The sequence below is a fragment of the Arachis duranensis genome, chromosome 3 (assembly GCF_000817695.3).
Source record: "Arachis duranensis cultivar V14167 chromosome 3, aradu.V14167.gnm2.J7QH, whole genome shotgun sequence".
In the NCBI taxonomy this organism is placed as follows: Eukaryota; Viridiplantae; Streptophyta; class Magnoliopsida; order Fabales; family Fabaceae; genus Arachis; species Arachis duranensis.
In genome coordinates, this window is record NC_029774.3 from 51,681,266 (window position 1) to 51,699,806 (window position 18,541).

Consider the following 18,541-nt stretch of genomic DNA (forward strand, 5'->3'; position numbering starts at 1 on the left):
AAAATGAATAACTTATACATTTTAAAAATATAAATACCTCTTCAAAAAATTTTATTAACCAACTCATTTTTTGTTATCATGACCAAACCAAACCTAAGATAACAATTCTGTTTTTTCTTTTGTTGACGCTGTACACACAATTCATTTTGTTTTTTGAACAAGATACAATTCATGTTTTGTTGATTGTTACACAATTCATGTTTTTCGGTCTTGAACCTTGATGTAACATTTTCTTGTAGTGCTTCTGTTACGTTGAGCCCAACATATTGTCCAAAGGAGAGAAATAAAAGGGTATCCCCTCCATAAAAAAAAGTCATAATAACCTTCAGCCCGAAAAAGGGAATAATAAGTTAATAACTGCTCTCAGTGCTCTGTCCAAAACTAAAAATCTACAAGTTCTGGCAAAAAGATAAAGTGTACAACTCCAAATCTTGAAATACAAGCTCGTCCCCAGACCAAAAACAAGAAAGCTTGTCCAAAAAAGAAAAAACACAGGCAACTTATATTTTCTCCCTTGAAATTTACCATAATTCAACTCGGCTTCTCTTTATTTCTAAAAGTATACATTGACCATATTAAAATTTAAGAAATATTATACGCGGTATATTCAATTTTAATACATTATAAATGTAAAATAATTTTATATATGTATTCAATTATATAATGATACATCACAAAAAATAATTATTTTTTATGTTAATTATATAATCATTTAAAAAAATAGATATAATTAAATAATTATATAAAATAATTTATACTGTTAATGCGCCAAAATTAAATTATTGTAAAAGTAGCACCAAGTCACCCCTCTCCCCTAAAATAGATCTTGGACAAGTCATACATTGAACAAAGCAAACTACCTTTTAAGTTTTGTTTTTCTTTTCTACTTTTTTTTCCCATTAAAATTATGTGAGCTTTTTGTTGATATATACTATAATATAACAAAATTATGTGTGAATTCTATTTAAAATTTCGTTGCTTAATTTCAAAGTAGATTAAATTTTGTTTTTTGGTAAAAAAAAATTAAGGATAAATTATATTTTTTTCTAATATTTTTAAAATTTTTTAAAATTATCCTTAATATTTAATTTGATTCAATTTTATTCCTAACATTTAAATAAATTTTAATTTTATCTGTTAATCTTTTTAACCGTCAACGATTAATCAATTTTTTTTTCAATTTTGCCCTTATTCCTATTCTTATTCACAATCTTAATTTACTGTTATTTCTCTATTGTCTCCTCCTTTTCTTTCTCATTCCATGCTATTTCTTTCTAATCACTAAAGTATTATATTACAGTATATTGTGTTTGAATGAACTTCATCAAAATCTGATATGATACAAATATGTGATTTGGTTTAATGTTATACAAAATGCTCACGGGTAATAAGTAATAACACAGGCCAAAAGCATTGCTCAAGGGTAACAATATAATGGCGCTATGAAGTCATCAATATTAGCAACAAAAACGTCGACGCCGTTAAGTAGAAAACGGTGTTGACGTTTGTTTAAAACGTCACCAGTGTAGTGTTTTATTCTATATGGTCGACACATGGCAACTCCCTCTTTCTTTTCACACGTTAGCCTTAAAGCCAACCTTCCTCTTCCTTGTTCATTCTTTTTTCTCCGGCCCCTGTTCCCATCTCTATTGTCCCATCCATTTTGAAAAATAAATTTAAAAGTTGAAAGTTGATTTTTTTTCTCCTTCAGCAATAAAAAAATGGCAGCCTCACATGTAGAAAAAAGTACATATTTTATATGTTTTATTAGTAGTTAGTTAGGACTAATCCTAATTTTTTGAACTAAAAGTTCTAAAAACTAAAAGTATATAGTTTTTTTAAATTATCTTTTGTTTAGTAGATAAATAAATTACTTGTTAGTTGATTAGGAGTAGTTAGAGAATATATTTTCTTTGTTATAGTTATAATAGTAGTATTAGTTGTTAGTGTTAGTAAATTGTTGTTAGTGTATAATATTAATTGGATGTTAGTATATTTTTTTTAATTTTAGTTTTAGATTAATTAATTTTTTTTAAAAACTGAAATTTCTTTAATCTTAGTTTCATTTTATATAATTTTACTTTTAAAAAACAGTCCGTTTTAGTAATTTTAGTTTTGTTTTAATTTTTTTAAAAAAACAGACCTTTTTAGTAATTTTAGCTATATTTTAAATAATTTTTTAAAAAACATAATTATTTAGTAATTTTATTTTATTTTAAATAATTGATTTAAAAAAATTATTTATTTAATATTTGTTAGTGTATCATTTTTTAGTAATTTAGGTTTTTGGGTTAAAATTTGACTAAAATATATTAGCTTTGATTATTATTTAATGACTATAGATTATTTTTAGAATTTTTTATACAGAATTTTAGATGTTTCGGTTTTAATTAGTTTATATTTCTAGTTAATTTATATGGTAGTGAATTTAGTTTTTAATAATAAAATTAAATTATTTTTAATTATTAATATATGCTGTTAGGTTTTCTTATTTTAATTATTTATTGAAAAATAGAATTATTGTTATTAAATTTTAGCTATGTTTACTAATTTTAGGCTCTTTGCAATATTTATTGGAAATAAGAAAACAAATTTAAATTGGCTAATTATCAATACTTAGGAGTTAGGATATGTTTTTAATAAATAGATTCAGAGTTATTATTATTAATGTTTTTAGTAAAAAACAAAAAAATATAAGTAACGGTTTGTATTTTTTTTACTGTAGAATTAAAGATAAAGATAGAAAAGCGTGACATCACACGTGCTGACGAACATATGTCAAAATATCTTTAACATTCTATATATGTAAGTAACTTTTGTGTTTACTATTGTGCTTAATAATTAGTAATTCAGTTAGTAATTATAAATTATTTGAATTTTTAGTAATTATTAACTATATTTGTTACTAAATCGAGTATTAATTTAGCAATAGTAATTCTTGACTAGTTTGGTTATTAATGGCTAGTTATTACTTTTGTTTTCAGAGTTCAAGAAATTTGCATATAAGACACTTATACCAAGTAGACACATATGATGTTCGGGTGGAAGAACAACTAAGAGAGAGCGGGTTCTATCATATATCTCAGATTGGGAGGATCTTGTCTCACAATCAGACTATAGACGCACTGGTTGAAAGGTGGCATCCTAAGACGCACACATTTCATCTTCCACATGGCAAGTGCACGACTATCTTGGAGGATGTCGCTATGATTTTCCGTCACCGAACTCATGGCTTGCCAGTGACTGGATCAATTGACCATAGCACAAGTGGATTGGAGAACAAGTGCATGACCCAAATTGGTAGTGCTCCTAGCCCGAATGATCATAGAGGAAGAGAAAACAAGCTGGCATGGTTTCGCACCCTAAAGTGGCCCTAACATTTGACTGACCAAGTAAGTAGGAAAATTTATGTGAAATTTTACATAATGTGTCTATTTGGAACGACGTTATTTAGTGATAAGTCTGGATTCACTACGCACTGGAAGTATTTGCCATTGTTGCGTGATTAGAAGTTTAGTTGGGGTTCAGCTTGCCTTACACACATGTATCAATCCTTATGTCGGGTATCAAGGTATGATTATAAAGATATGGATGGTCCTTTGGCGTTGCTCCTTGTGTAGGCCTGGATACGGATGCCGTCAATAGGACTGCTGCCGATAGATACTATCTTTCCACTCGCTCGCAGGTAAAATTTAGCTAAGATGTGGATTTAGGGATTTTTGATGTAGTAACTGATATTACCAATAAGTTATGATTTAATTTGATGATATTGTGGTTGATGGTTTAAATGAGTTATGAATTGAAGAACCCTTAAGGATGGTTAAATCCACTTTTAGGGGAGGTTATATCCAAATTTTTATAAAAATACGGGTTGTTACAATATGTCAGGTGGAATGATTATCAACTTAATATCGAGGAATATAAAAAGTGGACAACTGCTGACATCAAGAGAAGGTTGGACAATCTTTCTCTGGATAGGGTACGTGTTTTGTCATTTAAACTTTTTCTTATATTAAATTAAATTAAAAAATTACGCATTTATACCTTTCAGATTTGATATGTTTTTACAGTTTGTGTGGGACTCACATAGTCACAACCGGATTGTGCCACATCTTATTCCATATAACATCAACGGTGGTGCAGATTTCTGGAGTGTAACTGTGCCTTTAATATGCTTAAAGACTGTGGAGTGGATCTGACTGATAGGGGCAGAAGACAGTTTAGCTTTCATCAAGACCCTCCTGTCGTACCTATGAATCTCGAAGCGTCCCATAACATAGTCCTGACGGGTCCAAAAAACAAGAATTGGGGCGTAGAGAACGAAAAGTGGATCTCTCAATGGTTAAACAGTCCTGCATGCATATTGACTGGTATACAAGTCGATCACCATTAACCATCTGGCCAATACATGGATTGGTATATTGGTAAATTCAGTGATCACCTGTGACTTTCTGAACATGCTAATCAAGAGCAACAACCACAACAAGAACAACCACATCAACAAGAACAACTACCTCAGCAACAACACCTACCTCACCAAGAACAACCATCTTAACAAGAATAACCACCACAACCACAACCACATGTATATCCACCGTATCCATACCTACCATATCTACAATCATATTCATACCCACCATACCCACCATACTCATGAATATGCACAACCTTCGAGCCAGCCTATCATACAGCCATACAGTCAGCCTTCTACCATGCATGAGGAATACATATCGACACAGACACTGCATTATTCATTGTCATAATTACTAGGAATATCGGCACAGGATGAGGAATAATATATAGGCACATTATTGATTAGGTTCAAGGTCCTGAGTCATCTCAGTGAGTGAGTAATTTATTCTCTACCCAGAATCCTGTACAGGCGCCGATGCCTCAAGTTGTTTCTGGTCGATTATCATTGGATACGAAGTGTCTACCGCAGTCTTATTCTGAGAACTCTATGCCGAGAACCTTTGTTGATTTTGGTAGGAGTGTCCATAGGGAGATTGGATGTCACGAAACTCCAACACGAGCCGAGTTGAGAACTACTCATTCAGAGCTGAGCTACTAGCACTAGCTCTCCCACAGTGCGGGCATCGACTTCGGCTGTGACCCTCACCACCACAAAGCCTAAGACCATGTAGCGTACATCTCATTTGTTATGAAATTAAGATAGATAAATAGAAATAGAACTAAAAAATTATAAGAGAAAGTAAAAAAATTTTGTTATTAATTCTCAATATATATCACTCAATATAATATAATACATTCGTACTAATATTGTATACATAATATTCTTTTTAAAAGAGTTAAATGACTATTTTAGATAAATAATTATGTGTTGTATTTTCTGTTATGTGATATTTTTAGTGTGTTAGAATTTTTTTTAGAATTTATTTATAAATAAAAATTTTAAATTAAATAATAATAAAATATTATTTATCTTATTCCTTTACTAATTAGTAAAAATAGATTATAAAAATTCATATCCCACTAATTAATAATATTCTATACTCTATTATATATGATAGTATTTTATGTTCTATTATGTATCATAATGTTTTATGTTATAATATCCACAATAATAATTATTTTATACCACCGTTAGCTATTTTTCATTAAATCAATGTCAATATAATGTAATAATGCTGACAATTGGAAGATTTTGATAGCTATTGACATGCATAAAGCAGAATAGATTTATTTTTAACATTAACCCATAGTTATACACATTTCAAACTAGTTTGGTTTTAGTTTGTTCTATTTCAGTATTTCTAAGATTGTAGAATTTTATTATTTGTTTTTACAAAATCTTGTCACAGAAAAATAAAGATAAATATACAAAATGAAAATACAAGCTCTTTAGCTTGCTTATGATAAGAAGTTTTCTACCCATCAGTTATTACTTGTTAGTGTGATAGGTACAAGTGAAATGCTAGTACAAATTGGCTGAGTCACAAAAAATTGTCCACTTTTATACTCAATGATTGCACTTATTTATAAAAATAGGATTTTAAAATATGAATACAAAAATATAAAATTATATTTAACAAGTGAAATATAAATAAAAATATTATATTTTAAAATATTAAATTAGTGTATTTTATAAGTTCACTACTAAATAAAATTTTAAAATATTAATTTTCATATCTATATTTTTTGTATCCTATTTTCAGTGTCTTATCTTATTTTGTTCTATTTTTAAAATCAAATGCAGCCAAGAAGACATGAACAATGAACATCAAAATAAAACCACTATCAAAAAAAAAAAAGAAAACAGAGTCGAAACAAAATCAAAGAATATGCAATTAAATGTACTTAAGCTCTTGATTGTCTTGCAAATTTTTAAAATTATGAATGATTTAATATATAGAGAAAATATGATCCAAGGAAAAGACTCTAAAAATTATTTTTTATATTGGTTTAGTTTTGGTGATGTACAGGTGAGTGGGCTGCACAGGGGTTAAACATATGTTTGGTACCCTAAAATTTCTCGCAGTGGATGAGGATTCGACGCTATCAACACGTTGAGGACAAGAAACTGGGGAGCAGACACACGTCTTGGGGCTAGCTAGGAGCTCTGCTTTCCTTGCAAAGGGCTTCTTGTTACCTGCGAGAAGCGTGGGAGGGTGACATGTGTGCATCATGCATGCTACGTGTAGCTGTCTCCTATCCCCTAAACCTTGTATAAATCCCACATTCTTCCTTCTCGCAAAGCATAGATCCCACCTTCTTTCTGGCAGTGTACATCTGAAAAATATGTTTACCCAAATTTATGATGAGTTTTTGCAAATATAGTGTCTTGAATCTTTGTAAGAAGTTCACTATAATATATTTGATACAGAAAAGATGAAATGTCCTAGGAGGCCTCCATGCACCATTATTTATAGCCACTGCTACACTAATGGAGTTGTACCAATAAGAAAAATATCGATATTATCCCTCCTAACAACATTCCTGATGCGGAATTTTGCAAAACTACTACTCGGCAAGTATACCGAATCGTATTAAGTAATATCATGGTGAATGAGTTATCATTTTCATGAGGATTAAAAGACTAAGCAACAATGATTAATTGATTATTCTAATTAGACAAATAAAAAATGGAGAGATTAGGAAATTAAATGTGAACAAGGGCAACACAAATAGCAAAATAGTGAGTATAAATAATAATGGTAAGAATATTAAGGTTTTAGAGATATTCACTCTATAGAAAAATAATCTTTGTGTTTATTTATTTGAGGTATGCAAAGATTAATCACAACAAATCACAAATAGTTAAATACCAATTCCTTGGTAATTCGATTTCTCTTTAACCTAATTAATTGCTAATTCCTTAGTCAATTACTTAAGAAAAGAGGTGAAGCACAATTCTGATTCAATTTCAAATATGATTCAAGATTATTCCTAAATAATTGAAACTTAAAAGAAAGAATGATTTCCAAGAGTTTTCTAATCCAAATTTTATGTCACTTATTTAAATTAGAGCAATTGAAAATCAATGTGTCGTACACTCTTTGAAACACTATTTCTAGTTAAATAAAAAAATAGTGAGAAAGAGTTTTCAAGCTAATTCCGTAACACCGTATCATTCATTGCCTTATGCTTAGGTCATTATTCAATTATGGTTTGGTGCTACGACACAAGGTTAAGATACAAATACGTATATATATAGAAAGGAATATTATACTAGAAGCCTGTGAAAGGATTTAAAACATCTCTCAATTGTGCAAACACATACAAAATTATTAGTTCATTCTCAGTCCTTTCTACAATTCTCAAATCATCACCTCTCATCAAGAACAACCCTCAACGTCACCACCGTCAGTATAAGAGATCTCTCAATTGTGCAAACACATACAAGACTATACAAAGAATACACAAATAGAGAGTATAGATAGAGCAATTAGATCAAATAGCAAATAGATACAGTTATTCAGATAGGCAAACCAAATACAAGATGTACACCCAAACAAATACACATAAATGCAAATGATGCATGTCTGTCCTATGGCCAATGAGCTCATCTATCAGTTATACAGCTAAACTTGACACATCCGGTAGCTAACTCGATCATTGTCTCTCTGCTGCGCATCTCCAGAAGGCATATAATCGGAGAAGTGTGCCGTACCACCTTCTCCTAGAGACAAACACCAGGGGAATCTTATTGGGGAATTAGTGTCCTACGACCTTCCCCTGGTGAGGCCGTGCCATACAGATCGGGGGATTAGTGCCCTACCACCTTACAGACAGAGAAAGAATGTAGGAAAAAACATCGAGGAATTAGTGCCCTACCACTTTCAAACATTGAGGAATTAGTGCCCTACCACTTTCCCACATCCCATAAAACACAAAAGAGGGAATCCTTCATCCTCAACTTGCCTTTCCGAGAGTGGGATGAAATCACCGTCCTCAACTTCAACCAAGAAACTCAATAATCAACCGGGAACAAGTGGGACAAAACCACAATCCTTGCGTCCACCACGGAGGCTCAAATACTGCCTAGGAGCAAGCGGGACGAAATTACAATCCTTGCGTCTACCTCAGAAGCTCAAATATCAATCAAACCCATTCTTATTATCCTCTTGAATCAACTCAATCTCATCATTCAATCATATAATCTTATTCTCCTTATCCTCTCGAATCAACTCAATCTCATCATTAAATCGTATGATCTCATTCTCATTATCCTCTATACTCGTTTTTTAATTTACAGAAGTTTAAAACGTTACGAAAATAGTTTAGAGGCATAAGATTCATTTCCAATCATGAAAAATAGTTATTGAATCTTAAATAGGGTCACGGAAGTAAAACATCCAAGTGAAATGGTTAAAATAGGTAAAATAAATATTTTCAGCAAAACAGGGTGCTATGCATATGCATGAATGTAAATTTTTCAAAAGTCGTATATGCATTAGCATCAAAAATGACAAAGTCACGTACGTGAGCCAGTGCCGCATACGTGAGATGTGCTGGGCAGAGCCAATAACCTTGCGTTGCGTGACATCCCCGTGTACGCATGACCGCAGTTTTTCAAAAAAGTTGATATGTTGCAGAAAATTCAATTTTTCACACCCATTTTCAAACTTTCATAACCTCCTCTACAAAATTCTGTTTTTCCTTATCTCTATATGGTTTTAAAGGTCTTTTAACAAGATTTAATTTAAAACAACTTCCTCTCAATTTCAAACTCCAAGCTCCAAGTTATGACCCATCGAAATTGGTTAAAAATCTGTTTTTACCAAATTCTCATAAACTCTCAAATTTATGAATTTCTCAATTCAATTCAATTATGGACCATTCCAAAACCACTCATACACATCCCAAATACTCATTCATAAATCCTCAATTCTCTCAAGCCCAAACCAACCCACTTCCTATTTATTTAACTCATTCCATCAACAACATATAATATTCATACATCTAATTTTTCAATCAACCAATAATTAATCATCACAATCTCATACAACAATCCACACCACTTACCTCAACTTACCACATAGGAAATTTTCTCACTCTATCACGGCCTCCGACCCAATTTGACAAATTACAATATTCATACATTCGACTCTCAAATGAAACTCAATATACATACTCATTTTCATGCAATATAGCACCAACATACATCATAATATCCAATTGCAACAATATCATATGGCACATCGCAATTCATCAAAAACTCATTATTTTTATTTTCAATTTCATCCCAAAACACATCAACCAACTCAATACTCATATTAATCATTATTCAAACATATTAACAATCAAACCATTCAACTTATCCTAGAGGCAAGTAACCTAGGTTTTCACATACCCTTACATAATGCCTACTCAAACCTACCACCCGTACCTTAATGTTGCAATTCTAAACTTCCAACCTTTCCTTTTTCAAGGTTCCACCAAACCAAGCTTCCAATTACTCAAGATAAGATAAAGATTAAAGATCAAGAAAGTTAAGCAAGATATGATTAAAGAAAATTAAATTAAACAAAAGATCACTAATAGAACACACCAAACTTAAAATTTTGAATCAAGATAAGATAAAAATTAAGAAATTTCAAAAATTCAAAGGAAAGGATTTTAAAAATTTTTTAAATTCCAAAAGAAAGAAAAAAAGAGAACATCAAACTTCTAAAATTTAAAATTAAATCAAAATAAGATAATGATGCAAAAATTACTCTAAAATTTCAAATTTTTAAAAAGAAAAGGTTTTAAAAACTTTTGAATTAAAAAAGAAAAAGAAAAAAAAGCATCAAACTTTAAATTTAAAATTAAATCAAAATAAGATAACGAGAAAATTTTAATATGAAAAAGAGAAAGATAAATAAAATTAAATTTTAAAAGAAAAACACTACAAGACACCAAACTTAAAATTTTGAAATCAAACAATACAAAACACCTAAAATATTTGAACAAAGAGAAAGAAAACAAGAACAATGTTCGAAAATCAAGAGAAAGATAATTAAACAAAAACAAATAAAAATATCTGATCTAAGTAGTAAGATAACCGGTAGTTTGTCAATCTCGAATAATCCTTGACAACGGTGCCAAAAACTTGGTGCATGAAATTTGAACTCACACAACTGAATCGGCAAGTGCACTGGGTCGTCCAAGTAATACCTTAGGTGAGTGAGGATCGATCCCACGAGGATTGTTGGGTTGAGCAAGCAATAGTTATCTTGCTGGACTTAGTCAGGCGAATAGAATAGGTAGTGGTTGTTTTAGGCGCATAAAACAGAATAATGCAGAAAGTAATACCGAACTGGTGTAGAAACAATGATGGAAAATCAGTTAAGGCCTTGCATATGCTTGTTCTTCCGGATTAATACTTGTTACTGACTACTTTAACAACAAGTGATTCATTTAATGGCAAGGCTGTAAGTGATTAAAGCCGGTGCTTGTAGTCATTAATCTCCTCTAATCCACATCAAACGCTTATGCTAATGGTCATTCAATATGAACGAGGGTGAAGGTCACGCAATTCAATCTCTAGTGATCCTACTCAAAATGTCATAGACAAGGTCAGATCTTCTGGATCGAAGAATGATGCTCATTATTCTAGTCTTAATGCTACAGAGACCTCTATTACCCATGACTAATGAGATTTCATGTCACATATCCCAATTAGCCCAGATAACTTGTTGGAATCTGTGATGTATTCTCAAGTTGTAGCTCAATACTATCTGGCTAAGGCTTCGCAAGAGCTCATGTAGAATAAGGGGTCATATTCTCGTTCCACCCCAGATTTATAAAGATGAAGAACGATAATACATTATAGAATGGAATCAAAACATATATTAGAGTAGAAAAATAATAATATTAATCCACGGGGATGAGCAGAGCTCCTATCCTTAACTTAGGAGGTTTAGTTGCTCATGATTTACAAAGAAAACAGATAAAAAGGTGAAATGTAATGTGTCTATGCTTCTTCCCTCCTGAGAAGCATGATCCTCGGTAGGAAAGAAGTCCCTTATTTATAATAAAAACTATAAGAGTATAAGACTAAACCTAAAAGATATTGTTCTTAATTAAAATTACAAAAAGAAAATAAAATAAGCTAAGAAGTGCTAAAATCCACTTTGGGCCCACTTTGGTCATGTGCTTTGTATGCCTGGCATTCAACTTGGGCTTTTGGGCGTTGAACGCCCATTAGGGGGGTGAGCGTGCTATTTTCTTGCTCCTTGGGTGGCATTGAACTCTAGTCTTGGACATTCAACGCTACGCTTGCTCCTCTTTGGGCGTTGAACTCCAGTCTTGGGCGTTCAACTTGGAGGCTGGTCCTTCTTAGGCGTTGCGTTCAACGCCCGTTTTGGGCAGTGATTCCAAAAGAAAAGTATAAAATATTATATATTTTTAGAAAGTCCCAAAAGTTAGCTTTCCAACGCCATTGAGACACATCAATTGAGCCTCTATATCTCAAAATATGCTCGTTAAAATGCATAGAGGTCAGGATTTGACAACATCTGCTATCATTTCTTTGCCTCTGAATCAGACTTTGCCAAAACTTGCCAATTTTACCCAAAAATCACCTAAAATCATACGAAAAATATAAAAACTCAAAGTAGCATCCAAATTATGATTTTTGCACTAAAACATACTAAAACATAATAAAACTTGATAAAATATGCTCAAAAACACTAAGGAAATGGTACTAAAAAGGGTACAAAATATTCACTCATCATAAACTAAGAGGGAAAAGGTTTTCTTATTTTTAGCCACTAAAATTAGTGATAGATACCACTAAGAACATAAGCTAGAGAATCCCTATAACATCAAAATCACCAAAAATCCTCAACACCCAAACCAAAAATGTGATTTCAGTTTTAAATGAGAAACTGGGCTTAACATTTCGAGTTACCTACCAAACTATCAAAATAGAATTAAAGAAGAGGAGACAAGTTTCGTGTAGCCACAAATGGCTCATCAATCGGAGCTTCGTAGCAAAAGTTATGGAGGTTTGAAGGTAGAGTTAGGATTAGATTTTCTCCTCTCTTCTCCCTTCTCTGAATTTCAGCCCTCTCTCATCAAATGGGGAAAATGATCGCTGAAAACTTATTAAATATGGGTATATATATGGGGGCTTGGGCCCACTTGGGTCTGGTTCGCTTGTTTTAGCCCGTTGACTCAATTTTGTGCCAAAACTTTTAAGATAAGCGTTTTAATTTGCATCCTAAAAATTTTTACTTCTCCAAATTATAAAATTTAAATTTCTAATTTTATTTTTCTCTCATTTAATTTATTTATTAGTTGTTAATTAATTATTTATTATTTTGTTGGATTTTACAAATTTCGATATTACTTTTTCCAAAATAATATTTAGAATCCAAAATGGAGTTAGAATATTTTCTAACAATTTTAAATCTTTAGGGATGAAGAACAAAAACTCAATCATGAATAAATTATAAACCTCAAATAAAGTAAAACACTTAGATTAACAATCCATAAAAAGATGAACAGAGCTCCTAACTTTAACAAGGATATTAGTAGTTCATGGTGCCAAAGAAAAATCCCAACAATGAATTGAAAATGACTGAAGCAAGAAAAGCATGTGTCTCTTTTGTTTTTTATACTAACCCTAAAAAAAACTAATTCAGAATTTAAACTCATTCAAAACGAAACTAAATCAAATCTAATCTAATTCAGAATTAAAATATCAATGATTTGTAGATGTTTTGATTCAAGCACTTACAATATCAATCAAAATAACGTAAGTTACTTCTTTTTTAATTTTTGGTGTAAAAAAATCTTATTAACAACGGCTGGAAAAACATGTGAAACTTATTGTATTGAAATAACTAAGATTTTTTAAAAAACACACTTTAACTGGATTCTTAATTCAACATTGAAAATTAAAATGTATAAGTGAAATTGAAAATTTGAGAGTAAAATTGTCATAACAAAAAAAATAGACACATACATAGGTTTGCAAACTCAAGAAATTTTAGTGCGTGTATAGTTTCGAGGTTCAAAGCACACATGAAAGATGGCACATCAAAGGAATGTTAGCTTGCTATCGTGTTTATTGGAGCATGATCTTTTAAGTCTGTGATCTCGTTTCCTTTGTCATTTTCTCCCAGTATGTCATTGTTGGCTAAGAACTATTCTTCACTGTCACTGTTGTTTACTTTTCATACTGTGTTGTTGGTGCGAAATTTGAGAATGTCCACAACTGAATTGGCAACTACACCTGGTCGTCCAAATAATACCTCAAGTAAGTGAGGGTCGATCCCACGAGAACTAATGGATTGAGCAACAATAGTCAAATGATTGGTTTATTTAGGCAAACAGAAAAGTTGGTTTTGTGATTTTCAAAAGCATTAAACGGTGAATCAGAGAATAAAGAAAGCAAATAAGAGAATTGGTGAGAAATCAATAAGAGAAACAGTTAAAGTATCAGAGATGTTTACTTTTCTGAATTAAGTTTTCTTACCAATTATTTTTAATCATGCAAGATTTATTTCATGGCAAACTGTAGTTGACTAAACTCTAATGTCTTAGTAATTTAGTCTTCTCTAACCTTCATCAACCGCCAATGTCTTGGTCACTTGATTCCGATTAAATGGTTAAGTTCAAATCTAATTTATGGCCACAAAAACCCTAATTACCCAAAGCTAAACAGATTATATGTCATGTATCTAGATTAATCCAAGTAATTAGCAATTTAGGAGGAGTTTACTTTCAAGCTGTGTCCAGGTGAGAGACCTCTTCCAAAGGTCACAAGAACGCATCTAAATTAAGGATCATACTTTCGTTCCACCCAGATTCATAAAATGAAGAACGAAAGTAATCCTTAAAACTGAATGAATACATCAATTAAAATAGAAAAACAATAGTCTTAATCCATAAAAATAAACAGAGCTCCTAAACTTAACCAATGAGGTTTGGTGGCTCATGACTTATAGAGAAAACAAGGTTTTGAAAAGTGTTACGTGCGGAAGTGCGAAGATCCCCCTGAAGGGTGAATCTTTTCCCTTTTATATCTAACCTAGTTTGATTTGAAACTAAAGTACAATATTAAATCCTAAAACTAAAAGATATTGTTTGTAAATAAAAATTATAAAAGTAACAGATAAGATAACTAATAAAAGATAAATCCAACTAGAGATGCTCCAAGAGTGCAAGTGCGATCCAGACGCCTAGTGCTAAACGCTGGTTGGACGTTTAGCGCCCAAAGAGGCAGCAACGTTTCTGGTTTGTGAAGCTTACTGGTGCTAGCGCCCAGAGAGGCAGCTTCCAATCTTTTTTTTTTTTTTACACAAAACTTTGCTAAATTTTTTCGAATTTTACCTGAAATAAAAACACTGAAACAATCAAAGTAGCATCCAAAGAGGATTTTTGTACTAAAATAAAATAAAATTTAATAAATTCTAACTGAAAAATGACTAGAAAACAAGAAAAAAATAGATACAAGATGCTCATGCATCACAATATCAAACTTGAATTATTGCTTATCCTCAAGCAATTAAGACAATATATGATTGAGAAAAGAGGAGAAAAATGCCTAAGGCTTGAATTAGTAAAAGATTAGCATTAGTGAAAATAAGATTATTTAATATATCTACATTATCAATCAACTTGGACATTAATGACTCAAGCTCACCCAAATTTTTAACCCAAGTCAAGAATGCAAAATCTACTCTATCACTAGTTTAAGTATTTTATGAAACACACCTAGAGTGCATAAACATAAAACTTTATAAATTATAAGAATTTATAAAATCTACAACTATCAAATTCAAGAAAGCAACAATAACATCTTAAGTAAGCAAGAATAAAGTATAAAACATCAAATTCATTAAAGAGAATTAAAAATTCAACTAGAGTTCATAAACTAAAATAGCAAACTAGAGAAAGTAACAAGAAATTCTAAAAAATTACAATAACAAAATAAGATATTATAAACTAAGAACTACAATTAAACAAACTAAAACCTAAAAATAAGAGATAAATTCACAAGAAACCCTTGAATTCTAGAAAAAAGTTAGAACTTCTCTGTCTAGAATTCAAGGTCCTAAACCCTAAAAAAGAAAGAAAAAGAAAAAATGAGTGTGTTGTGTGTCCCCCTCAAGACTTATTTCAAATATGGCTTTAAAGTGATTTGAAATGGGCCAAATGATCCCAAATTGCGAGTCACGTACCATTTTAAACGAGGCACGCGCTAAATGTGGTGCATACGCACCTCATGTGTACGCATCTCAGCAGTTTTGCTTATGCTTTATTTATTTTATATGCTTTTCTTCCATCTTTTCAAATTTTTGTCTCCTAAATTTCACACAACGTAAACAAACATATCAAGAAATTGAATAGAATAAAAGTAGAATTTATTTGATGATTCTAAAGGCCTAAAAACCATGTTTCAATTAATTAAGCATAACTAAGCATAACTAAGAGAAAATTCACAAAAACATAAATTCACAAGGAATATGTGCAAGTTAATAAATTCTACTCTTTTTAATTAAAAATATCATATAATATAGATTTATCATATCTCTACAAATAAATTTTACACCTTTAGCTATATATAATATAACGTCACCATCAAAATATACTAATAATAAACTCACATTGCCTTCTATTACTCCGACGAAAATTTTTACACCTATCAAAACTAAAAATCCGAGACATTGAAGTTAAAATAAAGAATTGGGTAAAACACTATAATAAGCCAAGGAGAATGAAATTTTACACAAATAAGCCAAATGAAAAATTGGTTCATGAATCCACCAAAGCACATTACTATATAGTTCGAATCAGGTTCATTCGAACTCTATTCACACATAATTCGAATCATGTTGATTCGAATTACACTCACACACGCTGCACATAGTAATTCGAATTGAACAGATTCGAATTACTCATGATTTAATTATGTCCATTTTTTATTAAAAATTTAATAATTGATTAAAAAAATTAATAATTTAAAAATTAAAAAATATATATTTTATTTCATGCATTAAAAAAAGCTAACAAAATATTTAATTACAAAACTTCTTTAAAATATTAATGAGCTATCAATTTAAATTCCATACGATACTCTTTTGTCCATTTTTAATAGCTCATGGATATTTTTTAATAAATTTTTTAAATTATATGGTGAGATATTACATGATTCGAATTACGCATGGAAATTCAATCACTCTGATTCGAATTATATGGTGAGCAATTCGAATTCTATACAATACTCTTCTGCCCATTCTTGATAGCTCATGAATATTTTTTAATAAATTTATTTTAATTATATAAACCACAAAAAAATAATGCAAAATAATTTAAAAAATGACTTAAAAAATATTAGAAATACTATAAAAATTTGTAATGTTCTAATGATTTAGGTAAATACATGCATGTACACAAATTTTAAATAAAATACTCTAGATATTCAATAATAATTTAAAAATTAAAAAAATATTTTATTCCATCCAAAATAATTAAAAAATATATTTTATTCTAAACAAAATAATTTAAAAAAATGGCTTAAAAAATATTATGAGTATTATAAAAGTTTGTAATATTCTAGTGATTTAGGTAAATACATGATAAAAATATATTTTCTTTAATTTCTAAATTATTAATGACTATGTAGAGTACTTTATTTAAAATTTGAGTACCTAAGTCGTTAAAACATTACAAATTTTTATAGTACTCCTAACATTTTTTTAAGCTATTTTTTTAAATTGTTTTGCCTAGAATAAAGGGCATTTTTAAGCCATTTTCTATGCAAAATAATTTTAAAAAAATTGCTTAAAAAATGTTAGGAGTACTATGAAAGTTTGTAATATTCTACTAATTTAGGTAAATACTGGTTATAACTATATTTTTTTTAATTTCTAAATTCTTATTGACTCTGTAGAGTATTTCTTTAATGTCCTAAGTTATTAGGACATTACAAATTTTTATAGTACTCCTAACATCTTTTAAGCTATTTTTAAAATTATCTTGTATAGAATAAAATATTTTTTTGTGGTATAATTTAAATAAATTTATTTAAAAAATTTATAAAAAAATATTCATGAGCTATTAAAAATGCGCAAAAGAGTATTGTATGAAATTCGAATTGATAGCTCACTAATATTTTAAAGAAGTCTCGTAATAAAATATTTTGTTAGCTTTTTTTTAATGCATGAAATAAAATATATATTTTTTAATTTTTAAATTATTAATTTTTTTAATCAATTATTAAATTTTTAATAAAAAAATGGACATAATTAAATCATGAGTAATTCGAATCTATTCAATTCGAATTACTATGTGCAGCGTGTGTGAATGTAATTCGAATCAACATGATTCGAATTAGTGTGTGTGCACGTTTGTGCATAATTCGAATCAATATGATTCGAATTATGTGTGAATAGAGTTCGAATGAACCTGATTCGAACTATATAGTAATATGCGTTGGTGGATTCATGAACCAATTTTTCATTTGGCTTATTTGTGTAAAATTTCATTCTCCTTGGCTTATTATAGTGTTTTACCCTAAAGAATTAGTAAAAAACACAATGATGAAAAAAAAGAAAGTATGAATGTCTCTCATGTGTTGGGTTATCTATTTTATATAGAAAGAAAAAAAATATTTTTATTTATTCTTCACTATAAAATTGTCAACTTTAGTTACAAATAATATTATAAAAAACATTTCAAATGCATTGGGAGTATCGGTGCACCAGTTATTTTAACTGTTGATCTAAATTATAAAAAATATATATAATATATATTAATTAAAATCAACTATTAAAACAATTGGTGCATCGGTTCTTCTGGGTGCACTTAAAATGTCTCCAATATTATATTATTACTATTTCACATACAACTAGAAACTAAAATTGTTAAATTTATCTGCTAAAGAGTGCTTCTCTCTCTTTGCGAATCATTGGCATCAGATCAACTGCTTCTAACATTGTGCATAGTCTCTTTTGCAAAAAAATACTTTCTTCTAACTTTTTGCAACTAAAACGTTGCGTTTTTAATTAAAAAAACACCTAAAAAGCATCTTGCTATTAGCAAAAAAAATATTTACAATTAAAAAAAAACACCTAAAAATCAT